General features: G+C 37.9%; 1 protein-coding gene across 10 annotated transcripts in view; it reads left to right on the forward strand.

The window, feature by feature from the left end:
• TRPS1 (transcriptional repressor GATA binding 1) overlaps positions 1-19,567 on the forward strand; it is a 250,687-nt gene that overhangs the window by 11,412 nt on the left and 219,708 nt on the right. Inside the window, exon 1 of one of the 10 annotated variants that reach the window (XM_066265795.1) lies at positions 13,757-13,852. The exons of the other annotated variants lie outside the window; for them this stretch is intronic. The gene's annotated coding sequence lies outside the window, so the exon portion shown is untranslated. Of the gene's footprint in view, positions 1-13,756; positions 13,853-19,567 lie in introns of those variants that run through there. 10 annotated transcript variants of the gene reach the window in all.

Consider the following 19,567-nt stretch of genomic DNA (forward strand, 5'->3'; position numbering starts at 1 on the left):
ATTATTTTGCCATGCGTTATTACCATTTTTTCTTTCTTTCTTTCTTTTCTTTTTCCTCTTTGGAATCTAATATTTCAGTTTTGGGAGAAATAAGTATTTCTTTTTTTAGTGGAAAAATGTGCCAGCTGTGGGGGTTTTACCTACATTTCTTTATAATATATTTGTGAGGGGGCAGCAGTATAAGAAAAGGAGGAGCCTCTTGTACTGTAAAATAATAATTTCATTTATTGTTTGTTATGAACAGGCCTTTGCCATTCCATTTATATGAGGAAATGCATTGAATGAAATGAAATAAAGTCGTGGTATAATTTTGAAACAATTGTAAGCACCAACTGTGACATATTTCTGGCAAAAAGATGAAGACAATTTTAGTTGCTCAGTGATTCTACCAAACTGTGTAATCCAAGTTTATAAATATATATTTGACAAGCTGATCACGTAAGATGCTTGAAATGAATGTGTCTTGATTCAGGGAAGAGAGTACTTACATTATTCGCACCATCCGTATGCTTTATTTAGATTTGAAAGAAATAGAATGCCATCTCTCATGTTATCAACCCTTTGAGGTCTTCATTAGAGAGTTTTAATGTTTATGGTAGGTTATATTCAATAACATCAAGCACTGGCAGCTTAATGTATTTGTACATTGAGCCCTAGGAAAGTTCAAAAAGTGATTGTATTTCCGTCAAGATTTAAGGAGTACTGTAATATAGTAGTAGCCATCTACTAAGGATGATTCTGAGGTTTGGAATTTGTAGCTGATTTTTGGGAGCTACGGCATAAATATAATAACAGGTAGAAATATTCAGAGCAATCACCTTTTATAAAAGTTAGTTCTGTCTTTCAAGTCTAGGAAAATATAGCAGTGAATGTTTGCGTTTTGTATGTTTTGTCTCCAAGCAGAGGAAACTGACAGTTTTATGTTGTAAGTGCCGAAAGTTGTTCTTGGCTAAGCAGTCCCTGAGTTAATCACTGGGATGTTAACTTGAATTTTCGTCTTTAAAAAAGTTTTCAAATTTTAAAACGGAATATGCTTCCATTATTTCCAAATTGACATTCTGCATTCTGGTATGGTTTCTAGAGAAATGTTTTCCAAATTCTCTTGGATTGCTTGAAGTCCATTGATTTTGAAATATTTACTTTGTTTTTTTAAGCTTTTCAGAAAGGAGAGGAAATACTTCATCTTTTTGGGGTTTTCTTATGGTCGAATCCTTGTTATTTACCATAAGAGGCAAACTAATTTTGCATTAATTTTTTTAATGGTTTTCTTTTGTGTTATCTTTTTAGAAACTCATTTTGAAATGTTGAATTGAAAGATCAGTGATTTCAGCTCTTCTTCCATACCCTTCTGTAATAAGATATTTTGGTCATTCCTAAGGATTCACTTTGGAGAAATCTTTTTTTTATGTCATTTGCATACTTTTATTTTTACTTGAAAGAAGAGTGGTGTTTGAAAGTCATATATTTATTCTTTGAGGTAATTGCAAAAAATCTGAACGGTGTAAAATAACATGAGATTTAGTTAGTTATTTCTCACTTGTGTCTTAGGCAATTTGTATCTAAAAATGTGATTGAAGAAAAAATAAAAAATATTTTAACCGGTTTTGATAGCAATTTAAGGTAATCCTATGGATTTTCCAAACGTAACGTAAGAAAATACTACATACCATCGATGCACAGGGTTAAAATTAAACCTGTATGTATATACAAGTTTATATTATGTATATACAGTTTTAGTTTTAACCTGACATATATTAAAGATGTTTTAGTATAAAGAAAATTTTCTCTGCTTTTGCCTATATTTTGTTTTTTTTTGCAAACGACTTTGCTTAAAATGATTGGCATCCTTAAATTATAGTTATATGTAAAACAAATAAGGCTGCTATCCTGCAAAGAAGCAACAGCTCTGCACATTCATCTTAGAGTCTATACAGATATATTCATTCGGAATAAATGCATCAGTTCCTAAAGAAATAAATACTCTATTGCAAATGTAGTATCCCCAACATACCCATGCTATTCACGGGAGGTGGAGTTGACTCTGACAGACTATTTGCACTCATTTAACAGTACTTTGGTGTCTCCACTGGTAGAAATGTGGACTGTTCAACAAGCTACCTCCTCATCTGGTCCTTGTGATGTCAGGAGATCATTTTGCCAAAAGTTTGGTCCAGTGTAATCAAAGTACGATGTGCAGTTAGGTTAATGAGATGATTTCAAATCATGTGTAATGTTATGTCAAAAGGATGAATTTAAAATTGTTACCTATTTGGAGTATAATGGAAGAGCCGGGAGAGTGTTTTTAGATTTAATTCAAAGCCTTTAGATACAGATAACAAATAAAAAAAAAATTCCCCAGATCCTTTCTTCTTTTCCTAATGTAGGAAAAAATGGGGTTTATTTGCGTAAAGAACATTGTAGGAATAATTGGTCCACTTTGTTTTGACAACAGATGTTCATGTAAAAAAACGTGCAAATTTTCTGAGCCCAATAATATGTGCTCTTTATTTCATTAAGTTGCATCAATAAAATCATGGAGAAAGGAAATAAACAAAAGAATAAAAATTTAATCACCTATCTGAGGTCAGATGGCGAGTGAACTAGGTAGCCTGTGAGAGAATTTTTTTAGATCTGTGCTCTAAAAGCTGGCTCCCACCTGCTTTGCTGATAGGCACATAGTTTGTCATATATGTGTGTGAATATATAATGTCCTGCTTCCCACATACATGAGGACATGGGGATCTAGACTTGAGAGTCTTCTGCTTTTGTTGATGTTATTTTGGAAAAATAGACCCTGGCCGATAAAACGCCTCTTTCTGAATGGCTGAACTTGCCTTGAATGGTCAGTGGAAAATCTGCTGTTCAAGTTTAAGTTTTGTTTCTTTGTCTTTAATTTAGGTATTATTTAGAGTGACCATAGTGTCATACTTTATTTTGAAAGATAGAAGGGACACAAGCTGTGAGCCATCCTAACAGAATCGTCTTGTTTTACAAAGGAGAAAAGCAAAGATTAAGTGTTCCCATGATCATACAGCTACTTAGATAAAAGACTGAACTTGAAATCATGTCGTGTCTAGTCACCACCCTCATTTTTCCTTAAAATACTAGACAGTGTTGATGTTTGCTGAGGAAATCTGCCTACTTTTTGAGATTCATTAATCCCCTTTTTCCTTCTGTATATAGATATGGGAGTAAGAATAGAATATCATTTGTTAGTATGCAGCAGGGAATTGATCATATAATAAGTCTGTTGTCATATTCATTTTATTCTTCTATTAATACCGTCATGAAGAAAGGGGAATCAAATGTTTAGTTTTAGATGTTATCCTGAAAGGTTAAAAAGTTACTGCCGAAAATCTAGGTTTAATGTTTCTTTCAAACACTTGAGTGAAAGAAGCTATTTGGATTCATTTACATAAAAGCCAGTTGGTACTGAAGAATTGCTTATAAAACCATCATTAATAAGAAGTTGAGTTGCATTCTTCTTCTCCCTTTAACTTAAAATACCTCAAACATTTATCTATTTTGAGACCAATTAAAAAATGTTATCCATTTGAATTAGGATTTTTTGTCTTCCAAGAAACTGAACTTTTTTTCATTTATAACAGACATAGATCCCTTGGATGGTTGAAAACTACAGACAGTAAATGTGAGATTAGGCCTAAAATGTGCAACTATGTAGTTATTAAAACATGATTAAATTATTTGTGACATTTTACATAAATTCATCAGCATTTATAAAGACAAATTAACAAAAGAATAATAAAGGAACCTCATTTACTTTAAATGCCTTTCTTCTTAAGCCTATCTTTTGAGTGATAAATTTCAGCCTAAATGTAGTGAAAATGAGATATTTTTAAATATATAAAACTTAATGCCTTTATTTTAAAGGAAATTTCTGTAATGTTCCATTTTTATTTGTGACCTCACTATACAAGAGGGACACAATTAACATTTTATTATTGGTTACAGTTAAGCTAATTTTAATTATTTGTTTCATTAGAAAAACAGGAAAATTTTCTCTTCTTAGACATCTGAGGTGTTTTACTTAAGTTTCTTGGGGTTTTTTTTATCTTTCAGTGCTAATAGTTACATTGTATAGTGTAAAGGGTTAATACAACTCCCTTCTTCGGCGGGATTTACAGTTTACAACCCTGGATGCCGCTGTCATTTACTTTTTTTTTTTAATGAATTGCGGTAAATTTCATGCAGATAAATGGGACCCAAGATATTCTCCAAACTCTTTCAATTCAGCTCCAGAAGTGACTTTGGAGATCACAAGGAGGCGTGTCAGACCCAGGACACCGGCTGGTTTGGTCCAGGGTCTGATTTGAACCTATTTCATGTTGAATTACAAGGTGCACTGTGTATGTCTGGGGTTTCCACTGTTTGTGTTTTAGCCAGAGGGCAGGCTTGTTTTTAATTTGGTTGTGATTGTTCCATTAATGTTTCTTTAGGTGAAAACTCTTTATAAAGGGCTTTGAATAGTTATTCCTTTAAAATAAAATAGTGTTCTTATAGAAAATATCATATTTAGTCAGCCAAAAATAATCAGTTATATGGGAGGGTAATGGAATGATTATTAACATTAAAAAGCAATTCTTCTAACATGGGTTAAGGAACCATTTCGACTAGTATGCTGGTCATTCCACATCATGTCTCTTTCTTGTTGTAATGAACATACTATACATAGAAAGGCTGAAAACATCTATTACTCTTATCACATAAACTATCTAGGAATTTTTTGATCTCTTCCTCTGGCTTTTATCTCTTTACACAGTTGATTTTCTTTTTTTTTAGACACTGACTGTGAATTATATAGTTTAACATCCAATGTATACCTGATAGAACCAGAGGAAGTACTATAAATGCCTAATTTGCCCTAGTTTTTCTTAATGTTATTTAGAATTTATTTTTCTAAATAAATGATTGATTTCTCCCCTAATTTCTTTTTCTTCTTTTACTTTAGGAGACTGGAACTTGACTGTGCACTTTTAGCATTATAGACCAAAATAAGTTTAAAGAGGCTCTTATTCTGGGCTTTGTTGATCAGAATGCACTTTTTTGTTGAGTTTTGAAACAGGTCAAATACAGAAAAGCTTTAACTGAGTTTTTGTATTTCTGTTTTTCTTGCCATTTATTAAGGGGTTTGTTTTCCTGACAAATCAGTGTGCGTTCATTTCTCTTTTACTCCCCTTAACCACAGCTGTGCTATTATGTTCCCTCATATTTGGTGAACCCCTTCTCACGCAGTCTCTTTTACACTTTCTGTTGTTTTATACTTGTTCTCGTGGCACATGTATGTGAGCAAAGACTCTCCTGGATGCTTTAAAGAGGGTAAACGGCCCTTATCTACTACCCCTTTGGATTGCAGTCTAATTGCAGTTGTTTATGGAGCATTCTTGGAATCCAGGAAAAATCCCGGATTTGGGATTTTTGGAGCTTAATTTGTGATTATGGAGCTCATATATGGCTACTAAAGCTGATTGACAGGTTAGGGTTTGAGTGCTGGAGTGATTTTACCTAATGATTGACACATACTGAATATATCTTCCTTTGACAGTTTAGAAAAATACAAGGTAAAACAAAAACAAAAGGTTACTTTTTATTTATTTCCAGATGGATTCCTTCTTGTACTTGGCATGGCTCAAAGTCAAAATATTGCTCTTTGAGATTTATTAATTAGAATGTTCCTCAGCCAGATATGGAATGTGGTCTACTTTTTCTGCAGATAAAAGATAAACCTACGCAGATATAAAAATAAACCCAGAGTGGGTAAAATATTGAAAGGCTGAATCTGGGTTTCTTTTCATGTACCTCTTCCTTGCTCAGCTGAGTGAAGCCTGACAAGACCCCTCCATTTGTTGACACTGCTGTATTGAGGACACCAGTGGCCTCACGGTAGCCAAGGCCAATTGTCTTTCCATCTGATGGCATCTCTTAAATGCAACAGATGCTGCCAGCCCTTTTTTGTTCCCTTTTCTTTTTTTTTTTTAAAGATTTTATTTATTGATTTTACAAGGGGGTAGGGTGGGGAGTGAGAAGTATCAACTCTGAGTTGCTTCTTTTTAGTTCATTGGTTGCCTGTCTCATGTGCCCTGTCCGGGCAAGCCCAGGGTTTGAACTGGCGACCTCAGCATTCCAGGTTGACTCTTTATCCACTGTGCTGCCAGAGTCCAGGCTGCCAGCCATTTCTTGAGTATCTTTTCTGGCTTGACTTCTAGGGCACTGCGTCCTGGCCATACTTCTATCTGGTCCTTGACTTTCCTCTTCATCTCTACACTTTTCTTTGAGGATTACATGCTTTCAGCTTTGGATCTGAATGAAATAACTCCAGTTCATTCACCTCTGCACCTAACTTGCCTTCTTAGTGCCATTGTCAGTGGTCTTCAAATATCATAGGTCTTGGCTTATAAAGCTGTTTGTCATCATTAGCTTGGCATTCAGGACCCAAAGCTCTGCTCCCAGTTTACCCATTCCATCCGTACCACACCTTGTGTTCTATCCTCAATGTAGTGCTCAGTCCCAGGACATTCCCAAACCAACCTGCGCTCATGTTCTTCCCTCTAAGAAACACCTTTCATCCAACTTAACGGTAGGAATTTAACCTATTTTTCAGATGTTGGCTTTTGTATTTCTTCTTTTGGAAGCCTTCCAATTCTGCTCATTTAGATTTAAACACCCCTGGTGCTCGCTTCGGCAGCACATATACTAGACTTACACACCCTGTCCTGAGCTCCTGTTGCAAGTTTGAAGACAGGAAGAACACAGCCAGCTCACTTTTCTGCTCTTTACAATGCCTTGGATACAAAGCGTTTCTCAAAAGGCATTACATTGGCATGTGGGGAAGGAACACTTTGTCCAGAAGAGTGTAAGACCTTTAGGTGCTGAGAAAATTGTGAAATTGGATTGTCAGGTTTCAGAGAAGAAAAGAATTATCTGATGTTGCCTAATCAGTAGACATTTCTTGAAGTTCGCCCTAATGTGTTTTTCCTAAATGCTGCTGTTTGTGGCTTAACATGCTGCATTTTGCAATGTGCTTTCAAATTCTGTCTCTTCTTGGCTAATACCACTGAGCCAGGTATGACAGCGTCAGGCAAAGGGGGCCCAGATACACTGGCAAACTGTTAGTAAGGTGAAAACCCACAGCGTTTTGCTGTGCTTTACTGAATCTGAGGAACTACAGAGGTACAGGTAATGGGTTGTGCCCTTCAAACATGAAGGATAACAGTGTCAGGTTCCAAAGTCAAGAGTCAGAAATGTGTAGTTTTAACTTCCACCTGTGGAGTATTTGTCAGCCCAAATGTTGTGTCATGATGTTTGAGGACAGAGGCTTCTGTATTGGCTTCCTGGTGAGAGGTACCTGTAAGCAGTGCAGTGCTTGGCCGCTAAGGGCACAAGGATGACTCAGACCTTCAGAAGACCTAACAAGGGTATTGATGAATAGGGTTTGTCAGGAGCTGAGCGTAGCCACAGTAATGGTGCTTCGGGGTGCTCAGGCTTATGGTGGTGAGAAAGAACCTCCCTTCGCTCTATATACTATCCACGGCTCCTTGTGAGGTGGCCAACAAAGTGATAACTGAATACTAACTGCTGAGACATGTCTCATGTTGGGACAAGAATGCCAGAGACCTCTTTGCATGTTTGATTTTTAACAATCACTTTAATTTCATCCTAAAAGCGAGGAAACAATTTTGAAGTTTGTTTTTTTGTTTTTAAAGACCATATCCTTGGCATTCTCTCTGTAGTATTTTCTTTTTTTTAAAACTAAAACATATACTTTAATCTGAGAATGAGGAAGTCCCTTTTAATATTTGAATCCACCAAGCACTTAAATATGATTTTAAACAGCTCTGGAAAATCATTATTGTGCATTTTCAAATCTGTATGGACATGGAACCATGAAGAATAAATCAAGGAAAAGATCTGATTAATTAATTAATTTCTTTACCTTTAGGACAGGTCATTACTTATAGGACTCATATTTATCTATTTCTTCCTTAATAATAAAACATTCCAAAGCTTTCTAAAAACCTTCACTAACTGCATTTTTAAACTTACTTTTCTGATGTTACTCCTTAACTTTAAAAATCTTTAGAGGCCTAACCTACAGTGGTGCAGTGGATAAACTATTGACCTGGGATGCTGAGGTCGCCAGTTCAAAGCCCTGACCTTGCCTGGTTAGGGCACATATGGGAGTTGATGCTTCCTGCTTCTCTCCCCGTTCTCTTTCTCTCTCTCCTTTCTCTAAAAATGAATAAATAAAATTAAAAAAAATAACAAAAAAGAAAAGATTAAAATTATTTTAAAAATAATCCTTAGAAGGAGACCATTGGATGTTTGGCCTGAATTTTGCAAACGATTTAATTGACAATAGAGTTTCATTGAAGAGTACAGTCTAGTTAATAAGTAGAGGTTTTTAAATCCTCTGTACTTTTCCACAACTGAAGGACGGGGTGCATACTTTTGGTCAAAAGTGAGTAGGCGAAATTTAGTCCTGATGTTCTGGTAGCCTTGGTGGCTTAGAAATCTCTTGATTGCAGTTTCATAATCCCTGACATGACTCTCCTGCTCTCTTGTCTGCTAAATGCAGAAATAGAGGAAGGAAATGTATGCGTTGGCTCCATTAAAATGTTCCTTATCAGACAGTATGTAGGAGGAGAGGACGCTGCTGAAGACGCCTCCATTCGCCAGCTGGACAGCATGTGCGCGAGCTCGTTTCCTGTCCGCTGAAGCTGTGAGGTGCCCTTTAATGAGGGGAAGGAGCACATTTATGACTGTGTCCGTCGTCGTGTTTTCACTTGAGAAAATCAGGGAGCAGAGGGCATGCAAACTTTGCCCAAAGGCTGGACACAGTTTGCATAGAAATGAGCTGAGCGGCATGTAGCAACAACTAACTAGCCGATTTGGTCTCTTGATCACTAAGTAAAAGTGAGCGCAACCGCAGGCCCTGGGTGAGCTAGGTTGACAGGGGAAAGGCTGCTTGCTTTTCAAGAGGTTAACTTTCCACAGGGGGCCAGGTTCAAACGATGATCATGGCTCGTATATTTTTTAGTACACTGCTAAGTGTAGTGTTTCTATTTGGATAGGAACTGTGGTCATCCTCATTTCTCAGGGACGTTTTCATGCCTTGCCTCGGCTGTGACAGGTAGCAAATAGCAGAATCGGGATTTGAACCCGGGCCGTCTGGCTGGAGAGCTAAGGCTTGGTATGCTGTTCTTTATTTCCTGTCAGGTGTGAGCAGGGTTTCAGGTGCTGCATATGCCAGGGGTTTTAAGAACTCGGTGACTTGCATGTCGGCACTGTTCCAGATTTTCTTCTTAGGCCCTCATCTACCTGTGTTCATTGTTAGAGATAAAACCGTCACCTTTATACATAAGGCATTTTAAAATCTGGCATTAGTTATAATTCACATTCAACCTGTATTTTCTCCATAGGAAAGGCTGCAATCTCCCGGTTAAAAAAAAATCATATTAGTCTAAATAGCTGCCTCCTCTTGACTCCATTACAGTAAAAAGGCTGTGATCAGCAGACTCTTATAAGGGGAAGTTGTTGAATGACATGGAGATGTGGTACTGTCCCTTTAATCCTGAGGACCTTGTGCTTCTTAAATTATTTGCTCTCCTGGGTAACTCCTTCTCAAGACCCAGAGAGGGTCTTCACAAGGGTGGCATTCTGACTTGGCTTCTGTGTGTTACAAAACAAAAAGGAGAGGTTGGTTTGGGTCAGACATAAAAACCAACTAACCAACAACAACAAAAAAAACCTTTTGTCATCTAAATACAGTATTAGCCTTTTGACTCTGTTGGATTAATAAAAACAAAAACACAACAGTCTGTTGTATTTTATGAATGAGCTATAAAGACCTAGCCTGTTTTTGGTGGTTAGTATAGTCAGTCACTGAACTAAAAGTAAAATAGCTTTTTTTTTCCCTTTGATTTTTTGAGGGGAAAAAAAGAACCCGAACGGCAGATGAGCAGCAGAAATAGGATTGCACTTCCTTTTCCCTGCTTCTCCAGAAGCTGCAGAGTGCGTGAGCTGGCTGTCTGGGAAGAAGGCTGCGCGCTGCCTGTGGCCCTGCCTTTGAAGCTGCAGGCGGCAGGCGCTTTGTGTGTCGGGGCTGGGCTGGTCGCTGCGCATGAACCCTGGGGCCTGCTGCAGCCACCACGCGCGCTCCACACCCGGGCTGTGGGCGTGTTGTCGCAGGAAGTCCTGCGGAAGCAGTGGTGCGCGCTGGCTCCCCCTCGAACCTCGGCGGGCTGGCTGCTGCGCGCCGGGCTCCCAGCCCCGCCGCCTGCCCACCTCGGTGCCTGCGCCCTGCCCGCTGGCTCCGCTGCCTCCCCGCCTCCGGCCGGCCTGGGGCTTGCCTGCCCTTCGCCTGCAGCTCCTGCCTCGCCTCCCTGCCCTGCTCCCCGCTTTCCAACCCGGCTTCCTGTGTCCTCCACCAGCTCTGCTTCCTCCTGTCTTGTCTTCTTTCTCTCTTGCTTCCTCTCTTTCTGCTGCCTTGCATGGATTGGATGCTCAAATTTCATTTCCTCCCGCTGATCCCAAGATGAGTTTCTCAACACTTCTCTTCCAAGCTGATTATTCACCTGTGACCATTGTGTGCCACATGGAGACACGGTCGCCACTGGAGATAACTGAAGTTCTAGTTTTTCATTATAGTAATCCAGATATTTGTACTAGTCTTTTCATCAGTCACAGACTTTTTGAGAGTTTGCATGGATTGGCTTAAGCCGTATTTCTGGTATTTCGAAGTGTATCTAAGGCAAACGTTCTTGGGTGGATGCAAGGACTGTGTCTCCTGCATTGTCAGTCAGAGGCTGTGAATGAAATAAACATCAGAAAGTCACACGCTCTGTATCACAACTTCGATTATAATTTAGTAGTCTAACAGCACAGGAAGCCTTTTTGGAGAGGCTGAGGCTTCTGTTATATGTATTTCGTGTTCTGGGAATTGAGGCCTTAAAGTTTTCTTCATGATGAATTTTGAAACAGTTGTTCTGCATGGATGGATCCCTATCAAGTTTTATCCCTCTACATCATCGAGTTTATTTTTAAATTAGTTCTTTTTTAAGGCTACGCTTTTTGCACCCTCTTTATTAATTTTTTTTGGAAGCTCATCTTATTAAGGGTATATCAAGATATATCAGTATTTTTAGTAGAACTGCTCATAAATTCCTTACTACGAGAGATATTTAGCAAGGAATGAATTTATTGTGTCATATAATTTATATATAATTTCATTTTTGCCTTGAAAATTCAGTATGCCTGATGTAAAGAAACTAGCTGATATAAAGCTTGATGCGACGGGGCCATTTTAACTTGTAGGTGATGGGGTTCATATATTGATGCCTTGGCTCATTTTAAAATTTAAAAAAGAGGGCCCATTTAGATTCTTTTATTAAACTTATAACAGATTAATTTCTAGTATTGCTATTTATAAAGTTAATATAGAAAGGCTTTTGGAATGGCTGAGGCTTTGTTATGCTGATTTCATGAGTATAAAAATGGAGATACTGTACTACAAAAGTTAAATTTATGAAATGATTTAAAATCAGTAAATCATTTAAAAGTAATATGTTGAAAAGCAAATAATAAGCTTATGGTTAAAAACAAAAACAACACTAAACTGATCGGTAGGTACTTTTTGTCTTTAAACTTCTTAACTAAATAATTTCCCTAGGGAAACAAACTTGAGTTCCAGCACCAGAAACATTGGTCTTAATATATAAACAAAGACTGAAGTCTACCATATATTTTTCTTATTGTTAGAGCAGGTGTTCCTGGAGTTTAAGAATTACTTACTACTTTAGTGGTCATAAATGCACACTATCATATTTTTTAACCTTCTTTTTTTTTTTTTGCGGTTGTCAATTATTTGAGCATGTTGGCCTCTTTCCAAGCTTATTTGTTTTTTTCAGATAGGTGCACTATGAATTACAATAAAGACGTTCCAGCCATCCCATTGCCTTCTGGGACATGTGATTGTCTGAAATTGGCTAGTGTCCAGCTGTGTTTAGAAGATCAACAGGTCATAGCTATGTTTTCTTATCTGTGGTGTGGCTTTATTGGAATAAAATCACAATTAGAGTAGTCTCTACTTTCTCTAGTTTACGGTCTCCCTAGTTATCCTGTGAGTAATACTACCTGGGAACAGGCTTTGGGGTCTGGGGAGAAGAATCAATTTACATTGTAAATGTAAAGACAGGTTTGGTGAATGCCAAGGGGCCTTGAGAATATTTATAATAATAATTATTATCATTGTCCTGTTTTTGATCTTTTAAATTTTCACATATCATTAACTATGGGAATATTCATTTAGACTTCAAAATGGTGTTTCTAAGACCTTTTATTTTTTAATTTAAAAAGTTATATTTACAATATAGGGAGAGTGGAATTATAGAGAAGAGTAGCATCAATTTTTCCCAAAGGCTAACTGGCATTGTTTCCTTGGAAGAATATATGCTTTAATTCATCAGTTCTTATCCTGAGATTTCTGTTGTATAAGGTTTGGTGTTCAAGGCTGCTCTGAATGTAAAGGTTGCTTGCTGACAGACATGTTTTGGGGTTATTTTTCTCACATTGTTTATCTGTGCCTTACTCTTTGGGTCATTAATGATCCATGCCATCCCTTTTATTTTAAATAGTATCGATATTAGTACTTCATTTAAATACATGACATTTTTTAACATGTAACTTTTGGAAAGCCAGAAATTTCCTGTCATCGCTTACTTTTTATATTCATTTCATGAAATGTCTTCCTTTTCTTTCAAATGACTCTTACAAAATTCCCCTTCAGAATTAATCATCATGTTATTTGTCAATAGGTTGTGGTAACTTTGTCAGAATACATCAGACCCTTTCTTGAGTAGTGTCTCACAGATCATACTCAGTTATACTCACTGGACATTTCAAAATTTATCTTTCTTTTTTCATATATGGGAGATGTGCCACATGATTATAAGCACTCTGTGAATAAAAATGATTTGTTACTACTGAGGTCACCCAGTTTTCCCACAGGAGAATAATAAATAGTCATGTGATTCCATAGCCTCTGTAGGTTGTGCTGTATGGGACAGTGATTCTGAGGCATGATTTGCAACAATTTTTAAGTGGGTGTGTGTCTGTATTATTTTTTCTTTTTTGAGAAGTAAGCATGCTTTAATATAGAATAAAAATATTATTTGTTTACAAAATATGTCTTAAAGAAATAACAAAATGATTAAAATTAATAAAGGGCTTTTTGAGATTAGAAGCTCAGACTAAAATTTCTTAACGGTGACACATGAGATGTCATTCGTATTTTCTAGGGGAAATTACAGTGAACCATGGGAATTATTTTTGACTCAATAGAAAAAAGGTCGCTATTGAGAGTATAAATCCTAAATTTTTGTTGGCAAATGCTGCTGTCGAATTATACTCGAAATAAATATTTCACAGGCTCTGTAACTAAGGGCTTGCAGTGTGTTGATGAGAAGACTGGAATTTCTCTTTTTATTATGTAAGTATTCAAGTGAGGGAGGAAGTTCCAGAAATCACTCAAGAATTTCCAAAATGAGAATTTCAGGGGGTCTGAATGATAGTGCTTCTCTGAAAACTTCTCTGTCATTTAGACTCAGTTCCCTGTTTGTTTTGTATTCTGTAATAAATGACTCACTAGGCGTATATCTATGTTTGTATTTATAGTTTACATGTAAAAAGTATTCAATAATAAATGTGCATACTTAAAAATACTTATATTCCTTAGACTTTGGAAATGAAATAAACTGGAGATGGAGCTTCGCCTCGCCACATCACAGTTGGATTTCAATACAGATTTTCAGTAACTGGAAGTCATTTCTATATTCTGGTAATTTGATAACCCATTTTGAAATACATTTGTGAGCTCATTGTAATTCCATGTGCCTCTAATGAAAGGCATGTGAAGGTATAGCTTGAAAGAATGAACTGTGGTTGGTCCCTACAGAGACCCGACTGCCCCTTTTGGGCAATCTTTTACCCAGAACCTGCTAGCGCGTATTTGTTGTAACAGACTTTTCCAAAATTTAAATGATGTCACATTTGAAAGCGATGCCAAGAAACAATGTGGCAGTTTCTAAATTTTGTGAAGCTAAAATCCCTGGTTACAAGAAAGAGTACATGTCACAGATGAGTAGTTAGTAATGACTTCAGTTTAGCAGGAAAAGATCAATTCCCATATGCTGATTCTAGTCTCATAACAAAGAATGTTATAGAAAGATTGCACAGTATTTAACAAGCTGTGAGTTAATGTGACAGTGTCAGTGGGTCTAGTTCCAGAAGGAGAATCACTTTACCATATTTCTTCAAAAATATTTTAAGTTTTACAGAAAACTTGCTGCACACGAATCCAGACTATCCCCCGCTGCAACCCACCCCCGCAAGTTAAGCAGTAGTATTGAGTTTAAACAGTTAAATTGCCCAGGACTGCTTGAGCCTAAGTACCTGGATAAAGAAATAAGTCTCATTGGCAGACTCTGAACACCAGATGCTTACCTCCTAAACAGGCGAGAATGGATATAAGTGAAATATTTACCCCTTCAACCTTGAGTATCTCCAGGACATCAGTTTACCTGTCACTGAGAGACGCTCTCAGTTTGAACCTAGGCTATATCCTTCAACATTTGTGGGCACCTTACAAGGCAAGAAAATGAAGTAAAGTTGTATTGGTTTCAAACCTTTGGAGTATGTACCCTGGACAATCTTCAGTATAATAGATTTGTTATCAACAATTCCATTTCCATCCTCTTTCTCAGAAACTTGATCTCTGATGCAAACTCATATTGTCACTGTGATTTCTTTGTTACTATGAAGTCTGACAATTGGGTGGATTTGATTTTAAATGGTAGGCTTATCTGTGTCCCTTTATAGCTTAGAAATGGTTGCTTATCATTTTGCTGTTGCGAAGTCTTAAAAGCCAGGGGTGGGGCGAAGCTGAGGAGTGAGGACAGGGTCTGTTTTCTTTAGCAATTTAGAACAACATGCATATCCTCCACCATGAAAAAATAAAACCTTTTTTTTTTTTTTTTTTTTTTTTTCATTTTTCTGAAGCTGGAAACAGGGAGAGACAGTCAGACAGACTCCCGCATGCACCCGACCGGGATCCACCCGGCACGCCCACCAGGGGCGACGCTCTGCCCACCAGGGGGCGATGCTCTGCCCATCATGGGCTTCGCCATGTTGCGACCAGAGCCACTCTAGCGCCTGAGGCAGAGGCCACAGAGCCATCCCCAGCGCCCGGGCCATCTTTTGCTCCAATGGAGCCTTGGCTGCGGGAGGCGAAGAGAGAGACAGAGAGGAAAGCGTGGCGGAGGGGTGGAGAAGCAAATGGGCGCTTCTCCTGTGTGCCCTGGCCGGGAATCGAACCCGGGTCCTCCGCACGCTAGGCCGACGCTCTACTGCTGAGCCAACCGGCCAGGGCAAAATAAAAACTTTTTTAAAGTCAGAAAAATATTGTTTTACCACTCCACTAAGGAGACTGTCTCTCTTTTTCCAATTAATACATAGAGTTGCATACAGTATTAGGAGAAGAATGTATATAAAATTAACATTTTAACATGAAAAATTTTAAAAAAATGCCTTTTATAAAGGAGATTTTTTCTCTGAAAACAATTACAATGTTGATAATTAATACATGATTATATTTAAATCATATTTTCCAATCTTTGTATTGCTTATAACATTCCTTGGTAACAGACTGTGGAACCAAAGAATTCTGAGTATTTTCACTTAGGAAGCTAAAGGCTCCCAGTTTGTTAAAAGACACACTGCTTCTGTATTCAGTGCTTTCCTCATGAGCTGACTGACAGACATCAGACGTTCCGCAGCCACTGTTTGATTTACACTGTACCTTCAGCATGCAGACTAAGAGCAATATTTATTTTATTTATTTATTTATTTATTTATTTATTTATTTATTTATTTATAGGTGAGGAGGGGAGATAGTGAGAAAGACTCCCACATATGCCTTGACTGGGATCCACCTGGCAACCCCTGTATGGGGCCAATGCTCGAGTTCCAAGCTATTTTTAGCATCTGAGGTCAACACTGGCTGCAGGGGAGGAAGAGGAAGAGAAAGGGGAGGAAGAAGAGAAGCACAGGGCTGCTTCTCCTGTGTGCCCTGATTGGGAATGGGACCTGGGATGTCCATATGCTGAGCCAACGCTCTATCCACTGAGCTACTAAATGGGGCCGAGAAACATTGATTTAAAGCAAAAAATTCAGTGACCTTTTAAAAAGTGAAATATAGTTAAATCCGCTTTTTCTTTTTTCTACCAAAAAATGTTTGCCTGCCTTCTTTTTGAAAATGACATAGTGACTATGAATTGACCTGTTCAAGAAGTACCTCTTGCCCCCCAATAGAGATTGGTAGCTTGTTGTCATTCTTCATTCAGCACATAGACAGTGCTTACTCTGTGCTGCTGGGAAGAGCTCATAGTCTGTTGGGGAGGGAAGGGGAGCATAGCAACCATTGTACACAGTGCCTTTTATGGTCTATTCCGGTGTCTATCACCTTATGCATTTAATTTGTATTCTCTTCTCTTTTCATTTCTTCTAAAAATTAACATTCTAAAGTAGACTGTGAGTACTCCAGCCCACTGGGAACTACCAGTGTCACGTGGAAAAAAACTTAATCAAGACACAAACTGATGTCAAGAGGAAGAGGAGGAGGCTTGTCAAGGGAGGCAAAGAGGACCTCCTGAATTTCCTTCTCCCTCAGTTTTTATTATCAGAAGCAGCACAGAGGTTACAGGATTACAAGGGAGAGAGACCAAGTGATAAGGGGAAAGAATGACTAATGACTATTTGCTGATGTGGAGAAAGTTCTCATTTAGCTCAGTACATTTTTCTTTCTTTTGCTAATTAACAAGCACAAAGAAAGGGGCAATCTAGAACCTCTAGGCTAATTTTCTAAAGCTCATTCACATGCATTTCTTTCTGTCTGCACAAAGGTCATGCACTTACACAGTTTCTTGCTTTTGCATCCAAGAGACATTTACTCAGGGCTTTTAACTAAAGTTCCCCAATCCAAGTCATGGGGGGTTCAAGGTTAAAGGGTGATTCCCTATAGTAGACAAGTTATTATTACAAGAATTAAGACAATATAGATCATTTCAAAGAAGAGGAAAACCTAACTTTTGGTTTATATGCTTCTGTAGTCCTTCGAGTGTGTGTGCAACAGTGTGTGTCTGTGTGTGTGAGTTTCTCTATTTATTCTGTCCAACCTAAAAAAAAAAAAGGCATTTTGCCAGGAGTTGCTGTTGGCAGTACAAGGAGATCTCTGCCCACAACTTTTTGCAAGGCCTATTATCTCCAACTTGAGAACAGCTCCAGATTTTTTGGCTAAAAATGCATTTGGCTTGTGCCTAAAGGTACCTTCATGGCCTTAACACAGATTCTCAGGTCAGTTCGTTCTAGGCTTAGTGCTCATGTCTCCAGGATCTCTGCTACAGAGTCTTAGAGGAATTGTTTGGAATGGGCATGTAAAGCCAGCAGCCACGGCCAGGGCCATCATCAGAGCAGCTCGGCCCATGCAGGTTCGCATTGGATTCGGACAGTCGGTAAAGAAACCATGGAGCCAAAAACTGGTGGGCCATAGTCTTTAATCTAGCTTGCACCCGGCGGGCAAGTAAAAATACACACTGGGCTCCAAAACCCAGTCACATTCAGTGCTCACAAAGCTACTGATTTATCTGAGTTTCCTAGAATCAAAGGTTTCTAGCTCAACAGCCTTATTCTCCTCAGTTCCCCATTGCCTTCCTTATCCCAGATACAAACTCTGTACAAACTGGCATCTCACTCAGTACTCCGCCATCTTGGCTGCTTTTCCTGGCCTTCTCCACGTGGCCTCCTCCCGCTGCTGGCTCTATTCTCTCTGCTCTCTCATGCTAACCTCAGGAACCAAGAGAGCAAACTCTCATTCCGTCCCCATTTTATAGTGTAGAAATCCAAACCCTTAATCCAATATACAAAACAGGGAAGTCTCTAATACAAAGTCAGCCTCTGAGGCATGATAGGATTGTACCGCCCTACATCAAAAAGGGTAGGAAAGGCTTAATCCCAAAACCAAGCCCCAGGCTAAAGGATTCTGCCTGCCTTTAGCCCACCCCAACACACATTAATATCACCTGGGTGACGGCCTCCTCCTGTTATCTTTAACAAAGTGAGCATAATACATTTTATCTGCCCAACAGGGCACAAAGAGGACTAATTTTTGCTTCAAAATGACCTGATTTTTAGTGCTCCTACTTTAAAAATAAATACCATCTGGATGGGAAGGAACCAGGAGACTTGAGTAGATAACCAGGAAGTAGTGATTTAAAGTGAAATCTCAGATGCACATTTAAGAACCTAAATCTGAGGTCCACCAAGTCTTCCCTCTGTATAGATCTGGCTTAAAATAAAGAGGAGTATTGTGTTGAGCTCTTCCTGGTCATTATTTTACTTTATTTTTTGTTTTCTTTTTAATATTTGAGAAAATTTAATAACACGGGCCATGATTCCAATACATACATATATATATATATATATATAAAACCAGTCTTAACTTCTATCAGGTGAGTGGTACTTTTTAAAATTAAAATGAGTTAGATTCTCTCTCTCTTTTATTTTATTGTTTTTGAATAGTGATTTTGTAAACAAAAATTGCAGTTTACATTCACTATTACTCAATATTAGATTCAGGTATTCAGTATAGTATTTGGACAAACATACTTTACAAAGCGATCCCAATATTTCAAGTACCTGTCTGGCTCCATACATAGTTATTACGATAGTACTGATTATGTTCCCCATGCTGTAATTTACATCCCTCTGACTATTCTGCAACTACCAATTTGTACTTAATCCCATAAACTTTTTGGGCTATTATTTTAACTATTGACTTACATGGATCCAAATATACTGGTTGGATTATCTTTAAGTTTTGACCAATTTCTGAGTGAGCTCCCAATGGGACTAGAAGGATCTGGAATCATTTTGGAAGGCTTGCTTCTAAGTTACTTTGGAAAAGTTTATAAAATGCTACAGGTCTAAGACCTTAAGATTTGGACTGGATTAGGATCAGCAGTGCTAAGGAATAAACAAGTATGGACAGGCACTTCAGAAATAAACAAATGGGTTTCAGGTAGGGAAATTAGTCAGTTGATTAACTCTATTTGTGTCTTTTCCGCGAACTTTACTAAACATACTCACTAAGTTTCCTGATTTCAAAGAGTTCCCTCAAATTTTTACTAAACAGCACCTACTCATTCATAGTTAATTTTCTTGGTCATGAGACTATCAATATGAATGACTAAAGAAGAACACTGTCCAGGCAGGGCTATAATTATCGAAGCAGATAAATAGAAGATTAATAGATATAACTCCAGTTTAAACTATCAGAGATACACACTCACACAGACATGCCTAAGTAATCTCACAAATGTATCTCAGTAATGCCACCTTTTCATCTGAGCTGGTAAGATATTTCTGATTGTTCTTTTTAATCTTCTTTCATTTATGATCAGAGTTGAAACATATTTGATTTTTTTTTTTGAGATATAGG

The sequence above is a fragment of the Saccopteryx bilineata genome, chromosome 3 (genome assembly GCF_036850765.1).
Source record: "Saccopteryx bilineata isolate mSacBil1 chromosome 3, mSacBil1_pri_phased_curated, whole genome shotgun sequence".
NCBI lineage: Eukaryota > Metazoa > Chordata > Mammalia > Chiroptera > Emballonuridae > Saccopteryx > Saccopteryx bilineata.